The sequence below is a fragment of the Globicephala melas genome, chromosome X (assembly GCF_963455315.2).
Source record: "Globicephala melas chromosome X, mGloMel1.2, whole genome shotgun sequence".
Lineage (NCBI taxonomy): Eukaryota > Metazoa > Chordata > Mammalia > Artiodactyla > Delphinidae > Globicephala > Globicephala melas.
Window position 1 is genome coordinate 4,810,899 of NC_083335.1, and position 24,864 is coordinate 4,835,762.

At 44.9% G+C, this 24,864-nt stretch overlaps 1 protein-coding gene across 1 annotated transcript in view; it reads right to left on the bottom strand.

Annotated features, from left to right (window-relative positions):
- The window catches only part of LOC115847291 (uncharacterized), a 100,910-nt gene that overhangs the window by 23,386 nt on the left and 52,660 nt on the right, over nt 1–24,864 (bottom strand). The window contains exons 7-8 of the mRNA XM_060292998.1: nt 22,311–22,667; nt 21,917–21,964 (exon numbers count right to left, since the gene is read on the bottom strand). The gene's annotated coding sequence lies outside the window, so the exon portion shown is untranslated. The remainder of the gene's footprint in view (nt 1–21,916; nt 21,965–22,310; nt 22,668–24,864) is intronic.

The window sequence follows — 24,864 nt, forward strand, 5'->3', positions numbered from 1 at the left end:
ATAAGCCCTCAGCACAAGGGCGTATAGCTATAGCCACTACGCGTGCCCCTGCTATGGGGGCTGGGATCCTGGGTTATTTCATTAAGTCAGATGCACCTTTGCAAGGAACTGAATACTACTAGGCTGACTACTAACAACAGTAACAATCTCACCTTAGATTCACATGCAACTTTGCTTCTCAAAAGATCTCAAGGACATTTTTCACCTTTCACCTAATTCTCTCTTTCTGGCTCAAAAATTCGCAACAGCATCTCTTCTCCCTACCATAGGCTACAGAGATACAGAAATTCTCCCTCACCGTCCATCTCATACTTTTAACTTGAATTTATCCTACAAAGTCATTGACTGCAAAGTTTTATGAGGCTGTTTTTTAACTGGCACACAGTGGGTGAGTCTGGACACAGTAGTTTCCATCCTGAGGGATGGGCCCAGGTAGGAAAACCTGGCCCAAGAAATGTCCACAAAGACTTTGTAGGCTCTAACTGGAAATTGGCTGGGGTTGGGATAGACCAAGCTGGGGAGATCCAGGACCCAGAGACCAGATAGGCCCAGGAAGGCTCTAAGGGTAGGATCTCCAATGACATACGAGAAGTAGAGGCTAATAGGCAGCATCAGGAAGGCCTGGAAGTGAGTAACAGGGCAATGTCCCCACAGAGCAGATGGAGACACCCTAAGAGGGTCTTGTAATAAGCAGTAGACAGAGGTCCAGGCAAGGCAGGCAGCAGCTTCAGTGAGAGCCAGTAGCAAGCAACAAGGGGCTATGCTGGACCGGAAGGAGGAGGCATTGTGGAGTCTCAGACACAAGCTATAGACAAAGATCTCTGCAGGCTGATGGGCAAATCCAGAGAGGTCTGGCAGTGGCCAGGCTCAGACCTGAAGACCGAAAAGAGCAGCAGAGTTCCAGTTTTCCAAGGACAAGGACACCTAGTATGAAGCCAAGGCAGGGACCTAGGCTCTCTGGTAAAAGAAGAGTGGGTAACAGACAAGCAGTGAGCTCCTGGGTGTGGAGGAGAAGGCAAGGGGTTGGTCACGGGAAGATATCAAGAATCGATTTATTAGGACTGAGGCACAGAGTCTGAGAAGAACTTACAGCTACGCTGCCTCAATGACCCTGGACCCTTTATGTCTCCCTTGAATACAGACAGGATGGGGCTCAGAGCCTTGCTGAGTGCGGCGATGGCCTACCTCTGGAGGCCACATAGGCCCAGCTGTTGGTAAAGGAGGTAAAGGAGAACTGAAGGAGCACGAAGCCAATAACCAATCTCTTTATAGGGCTTGCGGAGTGGAGACAGCACTTCCCTGACCAGAGGAAAACCTGTAAGAAAACCCCCAGTCGTACATGTCACCACCTCCCTGATCCAGGGATCTCGTGATGTGAATCTCTCCTTCTCATTCCACAGGGTGTCAGTAAGTACCCTCCAGAGCCAAAGCAGGGGGAAACTTAACCCTAAATATTCCAGAAGCCTAGAATGGGAGAGCTGGAACAGCTCAGCTTCCAGCATTAGAAATATGCGGGACCTGAGACCCAGAATCCCTTTAGAGACCTGCCCAAGATCGCACAGTAATTTAATAACGGAGGCTGGGACTCAGGGCTCCTAACTCAGCCCGAAGTTATTTCCATTAAATCCCAAAGATGAATATTCCAACACCGGTACAAATCTGAAGATAGCCTTTATGGTAGCCCAATTTCCATCCATGCCTTGGACAATCAAGCTGATTTATCTCACTTGGTTTCAAAACACACATTTATAGATATAGATCAATAGGGAGTAGGGAGACTTCAGCAGCCATTATATATAATAAATTAACTTTCCTTCCATAGCCTGACTTACACTGTCATTTGAAAAATAAAGGAAATACCTATAATATGCACCTCACCACAAAGTGTGCTATATTTAGTAAATTTCAGTAGCATGGTTAATCTCAAAATTCCAGTATTTCCCTGTTGCTATAGTTATGGCATCTGGTTAAATCAGAGTTCAGCTGCTTTGGGCAATGCTAACACTGATTCCAGCCAACTTTGTGCTTTGTTTCTAATGTAATACGAGGAAAATGGGAGCAAAACACTCACTTTCCCTCCTACCCCTCCCCAGGAGCAAAGCCCCTTAGCTAGTCTGGGTGAAGCAACATATTGACTCCCCAGCTCGCACCAATACAACGGGAACCAGTGAGTCCCCAGGCACTGACTTGATGATGCAAACAGCTCCAGGTCTATAGTGGGGAGTTACTGTGCTCTGGACGTGCTAACGTGCCAAAGCTATAATCTGCTCACCCAGAGAGTTTTGATGCCTAGTATACGGTTGTCCCCCGGTACCCACCCCCACCCGCAGATACCCAAATCCGGGGATGCGCAAGTCCCTTATATAAAATGGCGAAGTACAGCCTGCCACTTGTATCCATGGGTTCCACATCCTCAGCATACACGGAGGGCGGGCTGTGGCTGGATGTTTGAGTGTCAATTCCGTTTACAAACATATACCATTTAAGGATTCCTGGACAGGACAAAATGTGGACTTTTAAATAGAGTCACTTTGAGAGCTTCTTTTGCTTGCTTTTCAAGACAAGTTGTCTTACGTAGGTTTAATAGGTCTAAACACTGGGCCCATTAATGGGCTCTAACCTCTCTACATAGGCCTCTATTTCCCTTACTCTGAATAGTGACTTGGTCTCCAAATGTTATTCCGAACATTTACGGCCATCATAAACACACAGGACAGAGTATTTTCAAAGTGTGACAATAAAATCAATACCATATAAATTATGGCATGGATTTGAAATGGCAGGCCATCCTTTAGGATTGAAACATAGAGTTAGGCCCATTTTTTAAAAGGGCATTTAGCAGGTTTTTATAATCCTTTCTCTCAGATGGTAATTTTCCCGTGAACGTTTCACGGGTACACATTTTCTGGAAATTATAATCTGTATCTGAGTTTAAATGGACTTTTCAAAAAATCATTCATACACAGATACTGAGATTATTCTACTGATGTCTAAACATATTGGCGATGGATACTTGTGAAGAAGTTCTGATAGCAGACTCTTGAATAACCCTACAGAAGCATGTTTTCAAAATGGTCCCTCCTTTCTCTATCTTGGAGTGGGATGCCCTCTTTTTTTTTCTTTGCTGTACGCGGGCCTCTCACTGCTGTGGCCTCTCCCATTGCGGAGCACAGGCTCCGGACGCGCAGGCTCAGCAGCCATGGCTAACGGGCCCAGCCGCTCCGCGGCACGCGGGATCCTCCCGGACCGGGGCACGAACCCGTGTCCCCTGCCTCGGCAGGCGGACTCTCAACCACTGTGCCACCAGGGAAGCCCTGGGATGCCCTCTTGATGGACCAACATGCACTGGTTTCTGGTAAAATGACTATAGAGCTTTTGCACTGTGCTACATTCACTTCGTCTGGGCTGGCAGACACAACTATGATAAATGACTCTGCCTTTGAGATTGAAGATTATCATCTGGTCACGCTGCTAAGTCCTCACTTAGCTCTGAAAGTCCGTCACAGAGACAGAACCGGGGCAGGACATCTTCACACAAGGCCAGTGGCTCGTCTCAGTTACTGTAATTTCCACCTGGAAGCCCTCAGCTTGAGAGGGACCTAGATTCATGGGAGGTCTGCTACTGTGAACTTTTGGGGGACTACATAAATATGAAATCTGGAGATTGGCACCCTTTTTTTTCAAATAAAAAGTATCCACGGAATGCCTTCAGAGTGTGTGCCATGTCTCTGATACCCCAGAATCTTAGCAATAGCTCCCGATTTTCAACACTTGAAAACTCACGTACACTGCTCACATGTCAGGAGGCATTCTACCATTTTGAATTTCTATTTATACTGATATTGCAACAGTATGATTACAGGGCATCAGTAGTTTCATCACACAATAATATGCATTATTGGCCAGTTTTTCCATTCCTATTTCTAAATGTCTTACCAACATTCCCATGTGATTAAAACATTCAGTGTACAAATTCTTGCCCTAATGGGGACTTATCCTCACTGATGTTCACATCAATTCAAAACTCAAAGTGACGTGAACTGCTAAGTCTTTGGTGAATGCGGCAGGGGTGCTTTGGAGAGCAATACAAGAATCTCAGAAACTTTCTTATATAATTACATACCCTTTGAAATATATTTCAGAGTGAAATATAATTGGCTGACAGTGATTAGAGGGAAGATAGTAAAAGAGTATCCTTTATTAGCTGGCCCTTGCTTGCCTTCCAAATTAAGGGAACACATGGTATAGGAGAAAAGCACTGAATTAGAAATCAGAAGTCCTAGGTTAGTCTTTGCTCTGCCAATGACCAGCTGTGGGACATTGCGCATGTCTCTTGCCCCTTCAAACCTCACTCTTCCCATCTGTAAAATGATGGACTTGGAACGGCTCATCTCTAAAGGCCTTTCCTACTCCAGAGTCTGTGGTTTCCTAACATTTTCATTCTGCAAGTCATAGTGAGAGTCATCTCCTGTTTTCTGATATCCGTGTTAATGGTATCACTACCAACCCTAACCGATTCAAGGCTTAAGCTGCTGAAATCGTGTTACCAGACTGGCCTTTATTACCTCTTTCTCAAATACTTCCATATTATTCCTTTCCAAGTTGACTTTAATATGAGGTTCCTTTCATTGAGTTTATCTGGACCAGTAAAACATCACAAGGGAAGAAACTGACACACTTTACTCCACAGGAAGCCTTTTGTGCCCTCTCGGATGACAGATGGGTAGAAAACAATGTCATTTGATGACCAGCTGAAGGAACTTTAAATGTTTACTCTAGACAAGAGCAGACACAGAAGTATATGAAAGCTGTTTTTAAGTATGTGAAGAGCTTTCACATTGGCAAAGGATTAGCCTTGGCCCGGGTGGCCCCAGGGAATTTAATCTAGGACCAAGCAGTAGAAGATACTAGTTGATGGATTTTGGTGCGGCCTAAAGAACTTTTAATAGAACAACCTGTAGATGAAGTAAGCTGCCATGAGGTATAATGGGCACCCTGTCACTGGACATATTCAAAGAAGACCCTCACACGTAGGGATGAAACCGAAAGGACTTAGTTAGCCTAGCATAGCTGATCTTCGCGGCCCCTTCCAACTCTGAAATTCTGTGGGCTCATTTCCACCCTCACTCCCGTCCTCCATCTTCCATCCTCTCATTTCCTCCACTTCCCTCCCCAGCCACCACAGGTAGTCCGTCAGGTCATCTAAATGCACTCCTCCTCTCTATCCCCACTGTCCCTGCCCAGGCTCAAGCTCCCATCCTTTCTCACTTGGGACTAACAAAAGAAACAGCTGGTAACTGGTACCCAGCTTGCAGTCCCTCTCCCTCCGTCAGATTTCCACACTGCTGCCATGATAATCTAAAATTTTTTAAATTGGCAACATCACTTCCATACTTAAAGCTCTCCAGGGCCCTCCTGTTATCTTACAGGAAAAAAAATCCAAATTTCTTAGCAGAGAATGTGTCTTTCAAAGCCTGTCTTTCGCCTACTTTTCCACTTCATGCCTTAGTCAAAATGGACTCTTCACCTTTGTCAGAATACGCCAGGGCACTTTTGCAATTCTGCACTCTTCTGATATTTTTTCCCTCTGCTTTGAATGCCCTTCCCTCTCTTGCCTATCTGAGAAACTCCCACACAACCTTCAAAGTCTAGCCCAGTGTTCTGTAGGGATTTATCACCTCCCCAGATAGAACTAATTGCTCCTTTATCAGTACGATGCTACCATTTTCTAAATACCTCAACATATCTTACTCTCTGAAGATGCATTTGGTGAACTGTGCATGTGGCCACGTCTAGAAACAAAGAATGCAGATGTGCCCTAAATGAATTCCCAATCGACTGGATTTAATCTTCTACGTGGCATTGCTGAGTTTGTAAACTATTTAGCTTCTTCAATAATACTTCTTTATGCTTTGGTTTCAATTCAATTTCTAGACGCTGAGGATGGAAAGGCTTTATTATTATGACTTTTTCTGAGAATTTTAAAATATTAGTTGCCAGAGCATCCTGAGGAGAAAGATGTTGTTGTGAAGAAAAATGCAAATGGCTTTGCTCATGGAATGCAGTGAGTCAGTGGCAGATGAACAGGCGTAATTTAATTTTGCAGGGTTAGACAACACAGAATGGAAATAGAAACTAGAAATGCTTTTTTCTTTCTAAACGATGAATTCTACTTCTTCCTGTTCCAGATAAAGGTCTTACTAGGTCAGGGCAGCAGGTTGAGAGCAGGTGAGAAGTAGAGAATGATGAAGCCACAACAGGGTAGCAGAGAGAGATGATTCCAGAGAAATGAACAGAAAGCCAAAGGATGCAAACTGGTGAGCAGAGTCAGATGATAAGCCCCAAGACCTTGCAAATATCTGCATTTATGCTTATGTGTGTAAGACTCACTCTGGAGGGAACCCCAAGAAGGTGGCTGTACCAGTTGCCTCTGGAGGAGGGAACTAGGGGACATAGGATCACTAGGAGAAGGGGACTTACATTTCACTTAATATGATTATTTTATTTGCATTTTTATCACGTGTCTTCTTTTACAACAAGAAAGCGTATAATAAGGATAGACGTCAGCGACTGTGAATAGTGAAAATGTTGAAGGAACAGCACAAGATACTCACAGGCCAGATAGACCAGCAAGGCTGTCCTACCTAAGCAAACAAGGCAGGCCAGAGAACAAGTCAAGGCCCCTGCCCTTGACCCTGACCCTAAGGGCAGTGCTGCCCAAATTGCAGGTACCTGTATCTATTCCCTTCCTACCTTGCTGCAAATTAATTCCGAGCAAGTTTGATCTAGATGCCTACAGGTCTAGCTGAAAATACCTTGCTGGGCAGAACATGAGGGAGGGAGCAAATGGAGTTTCCTGGCAGTGTGATGGTTAATTTTATGTGTCAAATTGACTGGGCTATCAGATGACCAGATATGTGATTAAACATGATTTCTGAGTGTATCTGTGAGGGTGTTTTTGGAAGGTATTAGCATTTGAATGGGTAGACTGAGTAAAGAAGACGGCCCTCCCCAATGTGGGTGGACATCATCCAAGCCAATGAGGGCCTGAATAGAACAAAAAGGCAGAGGGAGGTTGAATTCAATCTCTGTCTGACTGATTGAGCTGGGGCATCGGTCTTCTCCTGCCTTTGGTTCTCCTGGTTCTCAGGCCTTCAAACTACACCTCCGGCTTTATCCAGGTCTCCAGCTTGAACATGCCAGATTGTGGAATTTCTCCCATTGGTTCTGTTTCTCTGGAAAACCGTACTACAGACTGCTTTGATAATTGGGTTCTTCAGTGTACATTATGTTCTTGCATATGCTCTTGAAAAAGGTCTGATAAAATTTTCTAAAAATCTATTGCGACAATGGTCACTTAAACAATGATGGCTACTTGTGCCCTATATGTTGACTCAATCCCATCTTAGTGACAGATACAACACATGCCATGTGACCAGAGTCCAGAAGCTCTGGTAATGGTGTGGTCAAGGCCAGCCCCAGAAGGAAATCACCATCACCATCTACGAAAACACCCTAAAAGAAAATGACGTACCGAAGGGAAAGGCATCAATGTCTGCTTTGAATACAAAAGTCAATACACCATTATGGAACATGTGAGGGAACTGCCTTTTTCTTAGCAATTACATGGCAGGCACTACAGTTAAAACACTCTACCAAGTTGTGATTATTACCCCCATTTTTACAGCTGAGAAAATTAGGCTCAGAGAGATAAAACTAGCAAGTAGAAGAGTCCCTTCAAAGCCAATTATGTCTGATTCCAAAGACTATGCCTTTTTTGTTCTAAGAAACTAGGATCTAGAAATCACATTCTGTGCAGGAAAAGCCAATACTGGAAGGAGAATCTACCAGAACCGATCAATAGAGCTGTCAGCTAGGTCCACCAGAAGGTGGTAGAGGGCAAGGCATGTCTGCTCAGGACAGGTCTAGGACACGGTCCCCAGTCAAGGGCTGCCTAAAATTATTCCGAAGGACAGGACATGGGCAGCAGGACACTGAAGTTCATCCATCAACAGGGTCATGATGGCTGAAGTCAAGGGTTAACAAGGGAGAAGACCAAACCTTGACGTGAGAGGTACCACCTTGCAGCTCCAGACATCAGACTGACCCAGGGATAAACAGAGGCACGCATAATCTGGCTGGCAAGAAAGGGGTTGGGCTGGGCCCAGATGTTGGCTCTGCCCCCATTGTTCCTTATGGAACTGGATCATGGCCCAGCTTGGTGAAGTCTTAGGGAGGGCTCTAACAGTAAAAAAAAATGACATTCGGGTGACGTAAGTTTACCTACATGTTCAACTAATACACCACCACCATTCATTCATGTACTTAATAAACATTTATGGAGGTGCTATTATATACTAGGCACCATGGCAACAACAGGGACAATGACACAGTCCCTATCACCACCTGTGTGGTTCAGAGTTGGGCATTTTGGGAACACTCAGTGCATTTGGAATGATTCTTTCAATATCTGCCTTCACCTGGGAGAGCCGTGTATGTCGGGAGAGACATGTATCTGGGAGCGGGAAGGCAGTTGGAAAATCAAAGATTACAGTAAAATATGATAAGTATAATAATGATGGAGATAAGCCAGGGGTAGGGGTGGCTAAGGGAGTTCAGAGGAAGACATCTAAATCCAACTGGGATAAGGACGGTCAAGAAAAGTTTTCCAGGAAGGAGGGGCTCCTCACACTGAATTCTGAAGAATAAGTAGAAGTTAGCAAAATAAAGAAGAGGGGGAACTGTCCCAGTGGATGGGACAGCAATGCCAGTATTCTGACTGAACAAGACTAATAATTAGTAATCACTTAGCAAACCCTCATCTCAGTCAAACAATTGGATTTTAGCCAATCAGAATGATGGAGGCCGCTGCGGTGGACACGAGGCTGTGCACCATGCCCTGTGAGCATGCGCTAGCCAGCAGAGTTGGCTGGTTTTTCGGGTGCAATATGGAACACTGAGCAAGGGGTAGGGGGCGTCACAGGAACCCTCCAGGAGAACACAGGGGAACAACCCTACGCTCTCTGCCGCTTAGTCATGAAACAGCAGTCCTGTACAACTCAACAGGCTTTCTAGTCATTTCTTCAAGGTGGCCTGGATTGTTTGTTGACCAGTTTGCTCCCTGCTCCAATGGCGTACAATCTTCTCAAGGAGAGCAGCTCTGTCTGTGGTGTTAAAGACATCTGCCAAGTCATTGCTATTTCTTTCACTGAGAAGTGGAATGTAATCACCTCCGATTGAATCTGGGTTGGCCCTTAGTGTCTTACTTGGCCAAGAGAATGCAGTGGAAATGACTTTCTGGGACATCAGAGGCTGGGTCATAAAAAGCCATGAATCTTCCACCTGGATCACTAGAACACTAGCTCTTAGAGCCCAGAGCTTCCACATAAGAACACCAATCGTTGGGCTTCCCTGGTGGTGCAGTGGTTGAGAATCTGCCTGCTAATGCAGGGGACACGGGTTTGAGCCCTGGGCTGGGAAGATCCCACATGCCGCAGAGCAACTAGGCCCGTGAGCCACAACTACTGAGCCTGCGCGTCTGGAGCCTGTGCTCCACAACAAGAGAGGCTGCGATAGTGAAGAGGCCCACGCACCGCGATGAAGAGTGGCCCCCGCTCGCCGCAACTACAGAAAGCCCTCGCACAGAAACGAAGACCCAACACAGCCAAAAATAAATATAAAAATAAATAAATAAATAAATAAATAAATAAATAAAAGATTACTATTAATGAAAGAAAACCCGACATCTCAAGTTAATGAATTTAGTACTTTGAAAAAAAAAAAAAAGAACACCAATCGCACTGACACCCCACGCTGGGTGTAGGTGCTCTGGCTGAGAGGGCCAGCTGAGCCTAGCCTTCCAGCCATCCGCCAAGGCACCAGACATGAGCAAAGCTATGGTGATGGGCTCACGAGACCAGCCCATCTTCCAGCTAAATACCGTTGAGTGATCTCTGTCAATGACAAGAATCACCCAGCTAAGCCCTGAATGAATTCCTGAATTATGGAATATTGTAAAATGGTTGTTGCATCGAGCCACTAAGTTTTGAGGTTGGTTTATTGCATAGCAATACACAAGAGGGACACCGTCTCAGTCACCATGATATCCATGGTGCTGGCACTGCGTCTGGCACATAGTCGACCCCTAGCCCTCTGGTATATATTCGTTGACCAAAGGAATGAGTGCTAGAGAGAAGAATAAGAGAAAGGGCTACCAGAGAAAGATAAAAATGACTTACAAGTGGCAGTTGTTATGCGTTTAGAGAACTTCAGATAAATGAGTATACTTTTCTAAATAATATGGTACCTACTCTGGGAAGCTAAGCAAAAGAGACAGTTAAATTCTCCTGGGGTGGCAGGGGGGATCATGAAGTAACAACGGAGTCTTTACCCCATGTTCCCTACCTTAAAATCCAGCTGTCCAGTGGCTTTCCCTTCATCCCAAGATCTCAGGTTTTTCCAGTTCTCATGATACGGACCTAGTCCAGTTACAATTAATATGCTTTTCCTTCTCTTCACTTATAAGACCTTTGCACTTTCCTGGAAGTGATTAACTCCAAAAAGACAAGCTAGAAACTTGGAGCGAGAGATTAATTACCGAAACGAATGCACTTCCAAGTTTGGCTTCAGAACTAGGCCCACCTTGCAAAGTATACACACAGACTATGCCTCCCAATGGAGATATCTGGACTTTGATTCTAAATGTAACTAGGTTTTACTTCCCTTACTTTTAATTGCCTGAAGTTTAGCCTGAAATTCAATCAGTAGACTATTGTTTTCTGCTTCCTGGGAAGCAAGTCACAGCTGAAAGGACTGCTGGGGGAGAACTGGGTGGGGTTATAAATCTGAATCTTGGCGTGACTTTTATGAATTTTCTTTCTTGCCCATTTTACTCACCTCTTTCTGGCTCTGATGTTATCAGTAATTTCCCGAGACAGAGAAAACCCAGACTTCCTCAAAGAGTTCAACTACCTGCTTCAGCAAAATCCGAAATGGGGGGGAGACTAGCTGCTCCATAGAAACCCCCCTCCTGTGTTTGTGTCCAAGGAGAGGCACACAAAGAAAACACACTGGCAGGCCGCTTTCATTTCTGCCTTCCTCTAGTTGGCTAAGAAGCGAAGCCCGTGGTGATTCTGGTCAGGCCACCCAAAAGCCAGAATGGACAGGACACTCTTACAGCCAATGACGACACATTAAGATAGAATATTAAGCTTCTTCTGATGTAGTCAAAGGCATGGGCTATCCGGCACCAACAAAACAGATGAGGAGCTGTGCAAAGCGCAGACTAGAAAGCAGCCTTATTTTAATTTTCTCATCAAGTCCAGAGTTTTGCCTGCTCAGCGTTAGTTTCCAAACAGCACACATGTTAAAAGATCAAACCTGGCCTTTTCTACCTACCAGTGAACTCGGAGTTAAGAAACCTGGGCTCTAGTCCTGCCTATGCTGTTGACAGACTCTGTTTTTCCAGACCAGCCCCTTCCCCTCTCCGGGGGCGTGAGTTCCCTCAGCTGCAAAACAAAGAGCATGGACAGACAGTGTTTAAGGACTGGAAGTGACAAATGCAGTCAAATGTTCGTTATCCAAGAGCAGATTCTCTGTGGGTCACTTTGCCTTCAACCTTATGGGTAGTGCCACTTCTGATGAGTACCTTCCCCGCATAATTAAGGCTCTGCTGCCATTTCAATATCTTCTTTACTTTGTATTCGGAAATGTCCTTTGAAATCCCCACACTTAATGACTCCTATGTTGTAAAGGAAGTCTTAGAGAGCAATGCTTATCTCATTCTAAGAGACCTAACAGATGAGGAGCATATATTCAAATGTAAGCACAAGGGGGCTTCCCTGGTGGTGCAGTGGTTGAGAACTTGCCTGCCAATGCAGGGGACACGGGTTTGAACCCTGGTCTGGGAAGATCCCACATGCCGCGGAGCAACTAGGCCCGTGAGCCACAACTGCTGAGCCTGCGCGTCTGGAGCCTGTGCTCCACAACAAGAGAGGCCGCGATAGTGAGAGGCCCACGCACCGCGATGAAGAGTGGCCCCCGCTCGCCGCAACTAGAGAAAGCCCTCGCACAGAAACGAAGACCCAACACAGCCAAAAATAATAAATAAATAAATAAATTTTTTAAAAAAATGTAAGCACAATCACCAAATAATAGGGACTGCATATTAAAATGGCCACTATGTGCCAAGACTTTACATGGAGCATTCTAATGCTTACAACAGCAATGAAGGTTCCAGCGACAGTTGTTGATGAGGGCCACATGCTGTGCTGGACACTCTGAAATATATACTTTCTGACAGCAAACACTACATAGCACGTACTGCCTGCCAGGCCCTGTTCTAAGTCCTCCATGTATATTAATTTCTTCAATACACACACCAACTCCACACGGGAGGAGCTATGCTTAACCTTGTGCTACAGATGAGGAAACCAAGGCACAGAAAGTTTAAGTAACTTGACCAAGGTCACAGAAGTTAATAAATAACAGAGCTAGGAACCAAATCCAGAAAGTCTAATTCATACAACCCTTCAAGGAAGATAATGTCCTATGCCCATAGGGAGGCTTTCAGCTGTCCATTAACTGACAAATTAACCTCAAAACTCCACTGGCTTAACATCACAACAGTTCGTTCTCACTAATGCTACATGTTCATTGCAAGTTGACGAGGCTCTATGCTCTTCATGGTCACTTAGGGACTCTGACTGATGAAGGCTCTACCACAAGTAGTGCCGCCAGCTGCCACAGCAGGGAGAAGAGAGCACACAGAGATGGCACACGTGCTCTTCTCTGCTTCAGCCGAGAAGTGACACAGGTCGTTTTCCCTCATGGTCATTAAGTACGTGGATTTCAAAGGACATTTCTGAATACAAGGTAAAGAAGATATTGAAATGGCAGCAAGGCCTTAATTAAGCAGGGAAGGTACTCACACAGTCCCACCTAACTACAAGAGGACTTGGAAGTTAGTCTTTCACACTCCCAGAAGGGAAGAAACAGATGTTAGTAAACACTAGTAGTGTCCACCACAAGCGGCAAGTATCACAACACCCAACTAAAAGTTCCTTATGGAGACCAGCATTCTTATAACAGAGAAGAAGAAAACGGCTATTGGACAGGTAACCAACAGTGTTCATCATACACCCTCATCTTAAGATGAAGAACCCAAGACTTAGAGACGTTTAGTAATGTACACAAGGTCATTCAACAAGGAAGTAACAGCCTGAATTTGAACCCTGGTTTGACTCCAAAAGTCTGTATTGTTTTTACTCCAGCAAACTGCCTCACAAAGGAAGAAAGAAAATGTTTCGTGATCATCTACCACTCAGGGTTATCCACAGTGGTCCACAAAGTCAGGAGAGAGAACTGGAGCTCAAGCTGGCTATGGACCACCACTGCATCATACAGAAGTGCAGATGTCAGCACTGGAAGGGGCTCTCAGGCAAGAGACCACACCACCTTTCGCCACATCAGCACTTTTTCACACACAGAAACTGTGACCCATCAAGTGAAGTACTTTGTCCAAAAGTACCTGGACTATAATGAGATAGCTCTACTATAGCATTTGTGTCAGCCAGGGTCCTGGCAGCAACCAGAGGACACATTCACAAAGTATAACTGAAGGTGTGGGCAGGGTAAAGGGGACCAGGGGATTGGGCAGCAGGCTGAACCAGCAGCAGGGAAAAGCTGTTACCATCCTAGTCCTGAAGTGGGAAGGAGAACAGAGTCTGGTAAAAACTGAGGCTGTTGGAAAGGGACAACCCAACAGAAGGTGTGGCACAAAATAGAGGAACACCATCATTGCCAAATGTGACCTGGCAGAGAGGGAGCTGGAGAAATAAATATCCAGACCTCTCTTTCCTCCCAACTCTCTAATCCTCCTCCCTCCCCCACTGATACCTCCCATTGGCCAAATCCACTGGAAGCCAAGGGTCAAGGAAGCCTGGGTGATACAGTCCATAGAAGTCTATTTCCAGGGGCCCAGAGCAGGGGAGAAAGGGTAAAAAGGGGATCTGAAGTGTTAAACTGAGACTATACATTATAGCAACTTTTCTTTTTATTTATCGATTCAGTTGTTTACTTATTTACCATGTTCAGTGTCAGAAAGTGCTAAATACATTTTAATTCCCATCAAAATTCAAGTTTGCCTTTGAAATCTGGTAGTGAAAGCATGTCACCTATCCAAGTATAATGCTATTTTTATTTAGAAGATCAAGGGTATATTTTAAGGTCATGTTTAGTTCAGCATGAGGTAAAGAAAACTACATTTTAACCACAGCTTGACTTCTCGTTAAACATGGCAGATTGACCACATGTGATTATCTCTCTCTCTCTCTCTCTCTCTCTCTCTGTCGAAGCCCCATTAAAACAACAGTAAAGAAATTAAAACAAAACAATGAGAGAGAGAGAAAAGAGAAGAGAGAGAAGTGTACAAGTCCACACAAACTAAGAAAATAGGAAAGGAGACCTTAGTGGATGAGAGCTGTCAACACATTTTTTGAAGATGGGAAGTCAGTGGAGGAGTGTGTGTCAATTTAGAAGAGTGAAGGAAATGCCAAAGAAAAGTGAGCCAGTTAGCCCCAAGAGAATTCTGGGAAGGCTTAGGACTTAAAAATACCAGGTACCACAGGCGTTAGGGGTAAGATACAGGAAAACAGGAATTGAAAGTATGTACGTGGAGGAGTAGGTTCCCACATTTCCTTCATCCCATGCAGCTAGCCAGGCAACCGTTCCATCCACCCTTTCTGTGCCCAGGAAACAAAAGCTGTAGTCTCTGAAGACACTGGATCAGACACACTCAGGGCACTAGAAACACTGGGTATAGTAGAGGGTGGGATGAGGCACATGACAGAAAATGGAGGGATCAAGTGAAAGTCTATATATGGAATGGCAGGAACCCAGCCAGCCTACCCCCAATCCCAAAATACGTGCAGGCGGGCTAAGGGATTCTATCCTTGAATAAGTAAAGGTCACTAGAGGAAATTCCCCTGTATACTGACATTTGGATGTCCTCCCACAAAAAGGCAGTCGCTGCCCAATCACTCTACAGTGAAGCCACTAGTTGGCAAGCTCTGCCTTTCCATCCAACACTTCCACTCAGCCTTTGAGGGCTCAACTCTTAAATACGAATTGACAGCCAAGGATCACAAGACATTTAAGGAGAGCCTCTAAAATGAGAGAATAGAAGAAAAGTTTATATGTATTTATATATATTTATATATATAAATGTGGATTTTTATGTATTTCATATATATATATATACATATATATATATATATATATATATACACACACACACAACCATGAAAGGACGCTATGAGAAAGATAGAAAACAAGGCATTGATGGATATTGAAAATATGATAATCAAAATGAAAAAAAGAGTAGGAAGATTAAAATAGGGAAATCTCTCCAAAAGTAGAACATAATAAAGACCAAGAGAGTAAAAGATAAGAAAAGTAGAGGAATAATCACAGAGGTCTAACATCCAAATAATTGAACTTTCAGAAAGAAGAAAGAGGGAAGAAAATTATTAAAGTAATAATACAGGAAAATTTCTCAGATACTAAGGACATGAATTTCCACATTGAAAGGGCAAAAGGAAGGGCCAGAAAAGATGAATGCATAAAGATCTACACCAATTCACATCATCATAAAATTTCTGAATAATATGAGTTAAAAGAAAATCCTAAAAGCTTCTAGAGCTGTATAAGAAAAAAAAATCCTATACAGAAGATTAGGAGACAGACTGGCAGCAGACTTTTAAGTAACAACATTGAAAACTAGGAGACAATGTCTTTAAAATTCTGGGAGAAAAAAATCAACCTATAATTTTATATGTAGCTAAACTATCTACTTCATATGATGAGTTATATAATTTTGCCTTTAGGAGAGTTGCATTTCCATGCTCATTGACACCTGGCTTGGCCATAAGATTTGCTTTGGCCAATGAAATGTGAACAGAAGTGACATGTGCCAATTCTGAGCAGCAGCACTGAGAGTCATCACTGGTTTTGTCAGTGCTCCTTTTCTTTTGCTGTGAGAACTGCTTTTCCCAGAAAGGGGTTTCTTCCTCAGCCTGGGTCCAAGAATGAAAAATACCAAGAGAGAGCTGTGGCTGACCCATGAAGAACAGAAGACATGAGTAAGAAAGAACTTGTTGTGTAAACCATTGAGGTTTTAGAATAATTTACCACCACAGCATAACCATTAGTCAGTAAAAAGCTGACTAATACACTTCCCATACGCCTTTATTTAGGAATCTACTAGAGCATGTGCCTCAACAGAACCAGTGAGTAAACCAAAACAGAGGGAGACTTTGGACCCAGAAAACTAGGACTCTAACACATGAAACTGGTGACAGAAAGTCCTAGGATGATACCTGTGCAGCAAGCCTAGAGAGCAACTAGCCCAGACTGAAGCAGGAGGCTGGAACACTCCAGGAAAAAATAAAATTGATATATTATCTGATAGTTTTTAGTATTTAGAAAATAATACTGAGAACTATTTGACAAATCTGGTGGATGTTGTAGAGAAACTAAGGAATAAATACAAAGAAAACCAGGCAAATAAAAATTAAGCAATTATTGACCCCAGGGAAAATAAAATATTATTTAAAAAAGGACATGTAAGCTTAATGCATTGGCTTACCAGTGGCCAATATTTACAAAGCTATAATAATATAAACATTGAATACCGATTTTGAAGAAATATGCAATTTACGTATATTAGGGCAATAGGGGAGGGAAGATGGAGGGATTCTGTTCACAAATATTCCAGGGCATCTCCTTCCAGGCATGTGGTAGGACTGCCCTTTTCTGGCCTTCTTTAAAATTAACTGTGGCCCTATGGTTTCCTTCAATCAATAAAACATGAGGGAAACTGCCTTGTGACATAACTGGGCAGAAGCTTTGAGAGCCAGTATGTAGTCACCCTGTTATTTGCAGAGATCATGGAATCAGGTGTTGTGATGGAGACTCCATCAGCCTAGAGGACCAGCATAAGCCAGAGGTTCCCTAACCACCTAGGGTGAACATGTAGCAGGAGCAAGAAATAAACTTTTGTTGTATCAAGCCACCAGTAATGAGGAGCGGTTTGTTTGCAGCATACACTAGCCAAGCATGACTACGAGACAGCTAGAGTCTCATCTACCATTACAGGAAGTCAACAAGCAACATCTAAAATAATGAACCAAGGAATAGCAGTAAAAACATGTAAAATATGAAGGTAAATACCACAGGCAATAACTAAAATGGTTAAAAGGTGGTTGTTCCAAAGGAGCAGGCTTAAGAGGGAGCAGTGCTGGCCTGTTTTTGTTGTCTGTGTTGTTACAAGCCTGATGTTTTAAAAGAATATTTGTACTATTACCTTGATAAAAATAATTTTAAACCATCCTATATGTGCACACTCTAGTGGGGATCCAGTATAAGGAACAAGATGCTGGTAGCAGCAGGGTTGTATGTGAATTTCCTCTCCAGTGCTTAGAATTCCTAACGAAGAAAAGAGGGTCTAGCCTACATTGTTTTTAATAGAGAAACTCAATTACCATGAGACCTTTAAGACAGGTCCCTCTAGATTGAACACTGACTCCAGATATTTGTAGGACTTTTATATCCAGGATCATAATTCCAAAAGAAGCAATGATAAAAACAGTAGATATGGATGAATGAAGAGTTTTGATTCTAAGTAATCAGGGATACTTAGAATAAGTCGTCAGAAGGACTTGGAGATTGTATTATAAAATCCTCATGAAAGTACATGTTTCTCCAAGGGCTGAGGAGAAAAGGGCTCCCTAGGAGCATCTCTGTCACAATAGGACACCTGCCCAAGTGGACCCTGATACCTCGTTCTAGAGATATTTCTTCCTCAGAGAGTTTCTCTGCTCACGTTTAGAGGAATTTGTACTGTGCTTCTGTAAAGGAGCAATACCTCTTACACTCCAATAGTGAATAAGGCAGAGCAGCCTAGGAAAGACCTGTGCATCTCACAGCAAAGTAACACAGAGATGAAGCAAGATGAATGATGGCTTATGGTGAAGCCCATTTCATCACCCAGAAGAGTCAGGAGACTCACCCAAAATATCCAACTCATCCAAAACATCAGGAGAGAGAAGCCTCTAGTGAAAGCTGTGTTTCTGTGTGTACTGCCACATCAATCCAACCATACTGCCTGTTATAACACGGCACCCATTTGGAAGATGGTGTGTTGGGAACGGGGATAGTACTTGTAGCTTTGGACCACAGAGTAAGTTATATATGCCTGGATCAGGGTGCACTGTCAACAACAGCTCCCATCATATGCCCAATGCATTCCTAAATGGCTCCATCTTTGGCTGCTCTTGCAAGCCTAGTCATTTGATCATGTCATGGCTGCTTGTGAACTGGAATCACATAAATGAACCAAATTGGTCTTTTATATCTGAATTGGATGTGAGGTGTTCACACTGACTTTTAAGTATGGACTTCCATATGTTCTGGGACATGACAATATTTCAAGATGATAATGAAATCAAACTATAAATTTCTGACTGGGGAGTAGGTGCAGCTCTACTATCCTTCCTTCCCAATCCTTCTTCCAAGACCAAATCTTCTCTCCCCTCCCTAAACTAAAGACACATCACATACATCTCTGACTGATGCAGAGCTATAGCTCCAAGCCATACTGGATGCTCTAACCTCTGACTCACATGGTCCCTAGGGCCTAGGACCAGTTTTTCAGTGTTAATAGCTTTCTCTTCCACCTCCTGCTAAACTAACAAAAGTTCTAAGAATGTCGACCAAATTGTCACTTTGATCCAACATCTTGAGTTCAAGGGATTCTAACATGTTCTGAACGCTAAAAATCTCAACTCTTCAAAAGCTGACCCAAATCTACCTTACCTTCCAGTCTTTTCTCCAGTAGCTTCCTGCAACATCCACACCTCATTCCACTATGCTAGATTACTTGTGGCTCGGTGAACAACCCATGTATTTCCCTGCTGTCAACCTCTGCTCATGCCAGTGCCTTGACCAGGAATTTTCTACCCCACTCAGAGTGCTACAGCCATTTGTTGATGTATGTTTTTCTCTCCCACTAGACTATGAGACAACCTGAGAGTAGGGACTGCGCCCTTCTCATCTGTGCATTCCTGGCACCCAGCATAGCACGCAGCCCATAAGAGGTACTCGATAAATATGTGTTAAACAAATCTTAAAAGGCACCACAAACCATTCGCTGATTTCTTAAAGTAACAAATGTACCAACTGAAGCATACTACTCCACATGATGCTTCCGAACAGCCGATATCAAGGCTTACATAGCTAAAGAGCCTAAACAAACTAACAAACAAACAGTGATCTCAGATCTCAAGAGAAAAAAAAAAAAGGAAAACCTCACTTCTCAAAATACTACTTCAGTGTGGCCAGAAGACGGGAGGAGCCTCATGGAAGCCTTTCAACTCCAAAAAAAAAAAAAAAAACAGGTGCAGTGTATGTTCCTGGGCCCTCCGTGTGCTCTGAGCTTGCAGCAAATGACTACTCCAGATAGGATTCTGTTTCTCACCTGGGCACTGAGAAATCAGAAGTCTGGCAGGAGAACAGAGCCACAGTTTTCTTAGTTAATAGATCTCTGATGCTCATGGTGTTGAAACAAATGCAGAACAAGAGGAAACAAAACATCCCCTCTCGCCTCAACACAAAAGAGCAGCCCAGAGGTCCAGGTGGTCCATGACAACAGCGAAGGTTAGTCCAGGAGCCACAACTAAAAGACCAAACACCAACATTCACTACATGCACGAGGCAGAAATGCTACAACGGTTCCCTCTTAACCCCATGAACTGGTTTGAGGGCTTAAGCACAATGCATGTCATTAAGGACTTTTAAAGTAGATATGCTGTGGATAATCTGCATATGATGGAGATCTGGTTACTGTATAGAGCAAATGCCACCCGATTTCAGACGTCACCAAAAAGTTTGCTAACATGTACATGTAGCATAATTTTTAACCAAAAACCTGGAGTTCTGAAAGAAAAATGACACCTCCAAGCCTATATGGAAAGCGGCGGGAGGCAGGGGTAGAAAAAGACGTACAGGAGAGAGGGGCAGCGTGTTGGTAGCAGTCGACAACGGTTTGTGTAATTGAACTTGTCTGGCCTTCCTAAAGACCTTGACGTAAACCCAGGCACCAGCTGACAGAAGCAGTAGCAATTTGAGTCCATTTGCCAGAAATTCTATGGGCAAAGCAAAAACATCACCTTTGGGCTGTAAAGAGGGACTTGGGCACAGTCGCTATTAAGAAAACAAAAAAGAGAAAATTATTTTTAAAAAGCTACATGACAGTACCTCTTTAATGATCATAATGTCCTCTGATGAAGGTGGAAGGTATTTGGAAAATAATCAATAACCTTCCCTAATAGTTTTTTCGGGGGGAAATGGTGGTCATCCTTTCGTTGCCTTCTCTTCAGCCATGCACCAGTGACACACGGCAGTTTCAAATTCCTCCCAATGACAAGGCACCCTGGAGAGTCTATTTCACGCTGGACCACAGAGGAAAGAGAAAGTTGTCAAAAAGCTAGGGCAGCCAGATTTTTCTAATAAATCTGGACAGTTAGCTGTTTGGTATCGCATAGCATTTTATTTCATAGGAGGCTGGCAGATCCCCCTGTGGCTTCTTCGGTTAATGCTTCCTGGAGAGAAGAGGCAAGAACTGTGAGTGGGTTCACCCCAAGTGAACTGTGAGATGCCCAGAGTGTCCCATGGATGTATAACCGGACTATGGGATAAGATAGACTACTGCCCATATTTTGCAGCAAAGCTTTTATAGCAATAGTGGGGACTGCAAAGATTTCAATGCCAGGAGAGCAGGAAAAGGACAAGCACAGGTCAAATGGAGGCAGAACTTGGAGAGCCACAGAGTTGTCCCCAAGGGGGCTGACCGGCCCTCCAAGTTACAAAGATCAGAAAACTACGACAAATGCAAGCTAGCTATTTCAGATGGCAATCCGGTTAGGAAAGACTGGGCAGCAGTGGCAGTACTAGTCATCAGGCAGGTAGAAACACTGTGTTCCCACAAGAGTTTACTTGAACTGGACCCTAGCTGGCAGCCAGGTAGCGAGACAGAGCCCAGCACCCCAGAAAAAGGCCTAGCAAAGCCTAGGAGGGATGTCAGAGCCCCAACGAAGCAGGACAGCCTTCAGTGGGTTCCGGGAGCTTGTCCCAGCTTCACCCACACCCTAATGTAAAAAGGGTGACTGCAGGGCTTCCCTGGTGGCGCAGGGGTTGAGAGCCTGCCTGCCAATGCAGGAGACACGGGTTCGTGCCCTGGTCCGGGAAGATCCCACATGCCGTGGAGCGGCTGGGCCCGTGAGCCATGGCCGCTGAGCCTGCGCGTCCGGAGCCTGTGCCCCGCAACGGGAGAGGCCACAACAGTGAGAGGCCCGTGTAACGCAAAAAAAAAAAAAAAAAAAAAAAGGGTGACTGCAGACTAATTAGCGCCCACGGGCCTCAGGGGCTCTTCCCAGGGGCACTTAGTACTGAGTCATCAGACTACTTCCAGATGTTATCTCCTGAGCAGCAGCGGGGGTGGGGTGGATTACTACTCGCCTGCCAAGGTCAGTCCTTAATGCTTCAGGCACTGAACGTCACTGAGTCTTCCGGCTGAGACCTTTAGCACCTATCCGTGATCGGGGGGCCGGGGCAACTAGAGTCTGACAATCAGATGGCAGGTTTGGAATGCAAGGTCTATTTCACCCCTGTGCTCTGCCAAGGTCATCAATCCACTGTGCAGGGCATCCAGTGCCATGTAAGGGAATGGAATTCAGCCTTTGATTCAGCAATCCAAGGCACTAGCTCGCATTATATCAATGTCTAAGTGATACCAGTAGATAAAAATCTAGCATTAGCATTTCAGTGTCAGTGGCCTCAGAGAGAGCTTCAACATACGTACCAGATGGATTCACTCTTTTAGATTTAGTTCCCTTCTCTCGGCAAACTCCTGCAACAGCAAAGGAATAATTACTGCTCAGTGGAATACTGTACAGCGCTAGCCAACAAATAAAGTGACATCAATTTAAACCAGTAAATATGAATATTTGGAAGGGAAAAGAATTCTCTTTCCAGAGCAATTATTTGTCTTTTCAGAAATGTTTGCCAATACAAAACCCTCCTCCCCCGCCTGTGGAACTGCAAAGACAAGAACCACAGAAGGGCATCTTCACCACTGGAAGGGGCTGGAAGGCATTGGGCAGAGGGGCAGAGATGGCTTTGTACGGAGCCTTGTGCATTGCTAAGGGGAACACAACTTAAATCTAAAACTCATATGCAATGGAAAGCACACTCACAAAGGAAAGATAGCAAATGGTAGGGTGACCACCATTTTTGTTTGTTTTGTTTTTGCGGTACGCGGGCCTCTCACTGCTGTGGCCTCTCCCGTTGCGGAGCACAGGCTCCGGACGCGCAGGCTCCGGACGCGCAGGCTCAGCGGCCATGGCTCACGGGCCCAGCCGCTCCGCGGCATGTGGGATCTTCCCGGCGGACCAGGGCACGAACCCGCGTCCCCTGCATCGGCAGGCGGACTCCCAGCCACTGCGCCACCAGGGAAGCCCCCAGGATGAGCATCATTTTTTTCACGTGGACTCCACTTGACAGACAAAAGATCATTTTCGCGTTCATTATCTCACTAGAGGCACCCAACATCTCTGCAAGGCAGGCAGGGAAAGGACTGTTAGACCCATTTTACAGATGAAGAAGCTGAGATGTGATAGCGATTTAATGGACTTCATTCAGACCTGCTTCTGTCCCACAACCGTGGCATCACCTAGGTGGCAGTGGATACAAAATGGCATCCTCATCCCTCCACTGGCCACCTCACCCCAACCACACCAGCTACTGCTCTTAATTCACTGAGGAAACTGCCTGCATCCTAGGTGTGGAGGCAGCTGTTCAAAGCCCTTTACACCCACATCCAACTGGCTCCCACTAGAGGCCGACAGCTGGTCTAATTGAATTGTCATTAGGCACTAGAGGCAGCACCTCCACGGTTTACCTTCGACAGAGAAGTCAACAGATGTATCTCCCTAGCTACTCAAGAGTGTGCTTGGAACAGTTCGCTTTGATTCCCTTTTAAAGCAATAATGGCCCCACCACTACTACTCCGCCACACCACAAAGAGCCAGCAAGGCACGGCAGCGGCTCAGTACCCTGAGGACTCATGAACCGCTCCCACCCTACCCCCATCCACATGGACATTTAGGAAAACCTTCAACAGCATCGCTCTTACACTGGGGCAACAAGGTCCCTGCCCGCGACCTCACACTTTACAGGGCCTTGCTCTGGCCCCACTCCAGCCTCACCACTGCCCATAGAGCAAGGAATCTATGGGGCCAAGGGGACTTGCCCACCCAACGTCTATGCTTCCCTCTTCTATGCCACTCTCAAACTACCCAAGACCTTGAAATTCCCTGCCCATGTGCCCCAAGCCTGTGTTCATGGCCTGGCAATCCTCTGCCCTAGTTTTGCTTTCCTGAGGATGGACCAAACCACAGATGGACACAACCCTAGGCCTGAGTGGTGAACGACGGGTGTCCACTGAGCAGCTGTTACCCTTCTACCCGGTGATGATGAAGCTTGACCATGTGGGCTACAACAGTACCTCTCAAACTTTAATGTGCTTGTGAATCATCTGGGATCTTATTAAAGTCCACACCTTGGTTAAGTAGGCCTAGAGTAGGCCCTGAGAGTTGACAGTTCCAATGAGTGCTTGGGTAATGCTGATGCTCTGGGCTGGGGTCCACAATTTGAGGAGCAAGGTTGGTGTCTATAGGCTTGTGTGGAGGGCCCCTCAGGGTAAGGGACAGAGCCAAGAGCTTGGAGAGAAAGGGGAGTTTGCAGTGAGTCTGTATTTTGCGCCCTTGCCCCAGGCCCACCAAAGTTAGGGGTGGCCTTGCCTTTCATCATGTCAAGAAGTATCAAGAGTATGTCAACATCTCTGAGCACCAAAGGAAAACAGTGAAGTGAGACATACCATTTGTCCCTCCTCCAAAGCCCCTACATCCTTCCCACCATCCCCTCCCATGCCAGAAACTGGGAGGCCATCTCCTGGGACCTGTCACAGTGAACACATTCCATCAATTTTCAATATCAACCTCCCCCTTCCATGGATGGCCACGTAGTGTTTTACTATGCCACCATAATGTCTGGCTCTCAGAAGTCCGACCTTCCACTTTGCTTACCAGTGGTCGGTGTCAAAGACTGAAGATGTGGAATTCAAGTAAGCTGGAAAAAAAATACTAGACTCTTAAAGACAACACATCTTCTACCAAGCAGTCCCACGTACTCCCTGGCCTGAGAGGAAGGGCAGGACCCTTTAGGTAGACCGGACCCATCCACACTAACACGTAGCCAAGACATCATAAAACCCCAGCCTCAGGCACTGGTCCACCAGCAAGTTACAGACAATCTATACTCACATTACCGCACCCACATGAGCAAGCCTGGAGTTTTTCCTGTCCTTTATCATTGTAAAGAGATAGGTAAAAACAAAAATAAACACAAAACCACAGAAATATTGTTTAATTGGAATACGCAAATGGGGGAGCAAACCACCAATGCATTCCTGAGGCAGTTTTCAAAACTTCTTCAACGCGAAGTCACTCCAATCCAAGGGTAGCGGTAGCCCGTACAAAACAGATGAAAACAAAACTTCATATGGAGTATGAAATGGGGATGGGCAGCCCAGAGCCCTGTTTACTTGGGACCCATTGACTGATACACATGGAGGCACCCAGGGCAGCTCCTAGAAACCTCTAGTGCTCCCAAGTGCTCCCTTTGGAAATGATCACTGAAGCGTAAGTCACTTTATTAAGATCAGATCAGACTTTCTAATCTCACCGATTA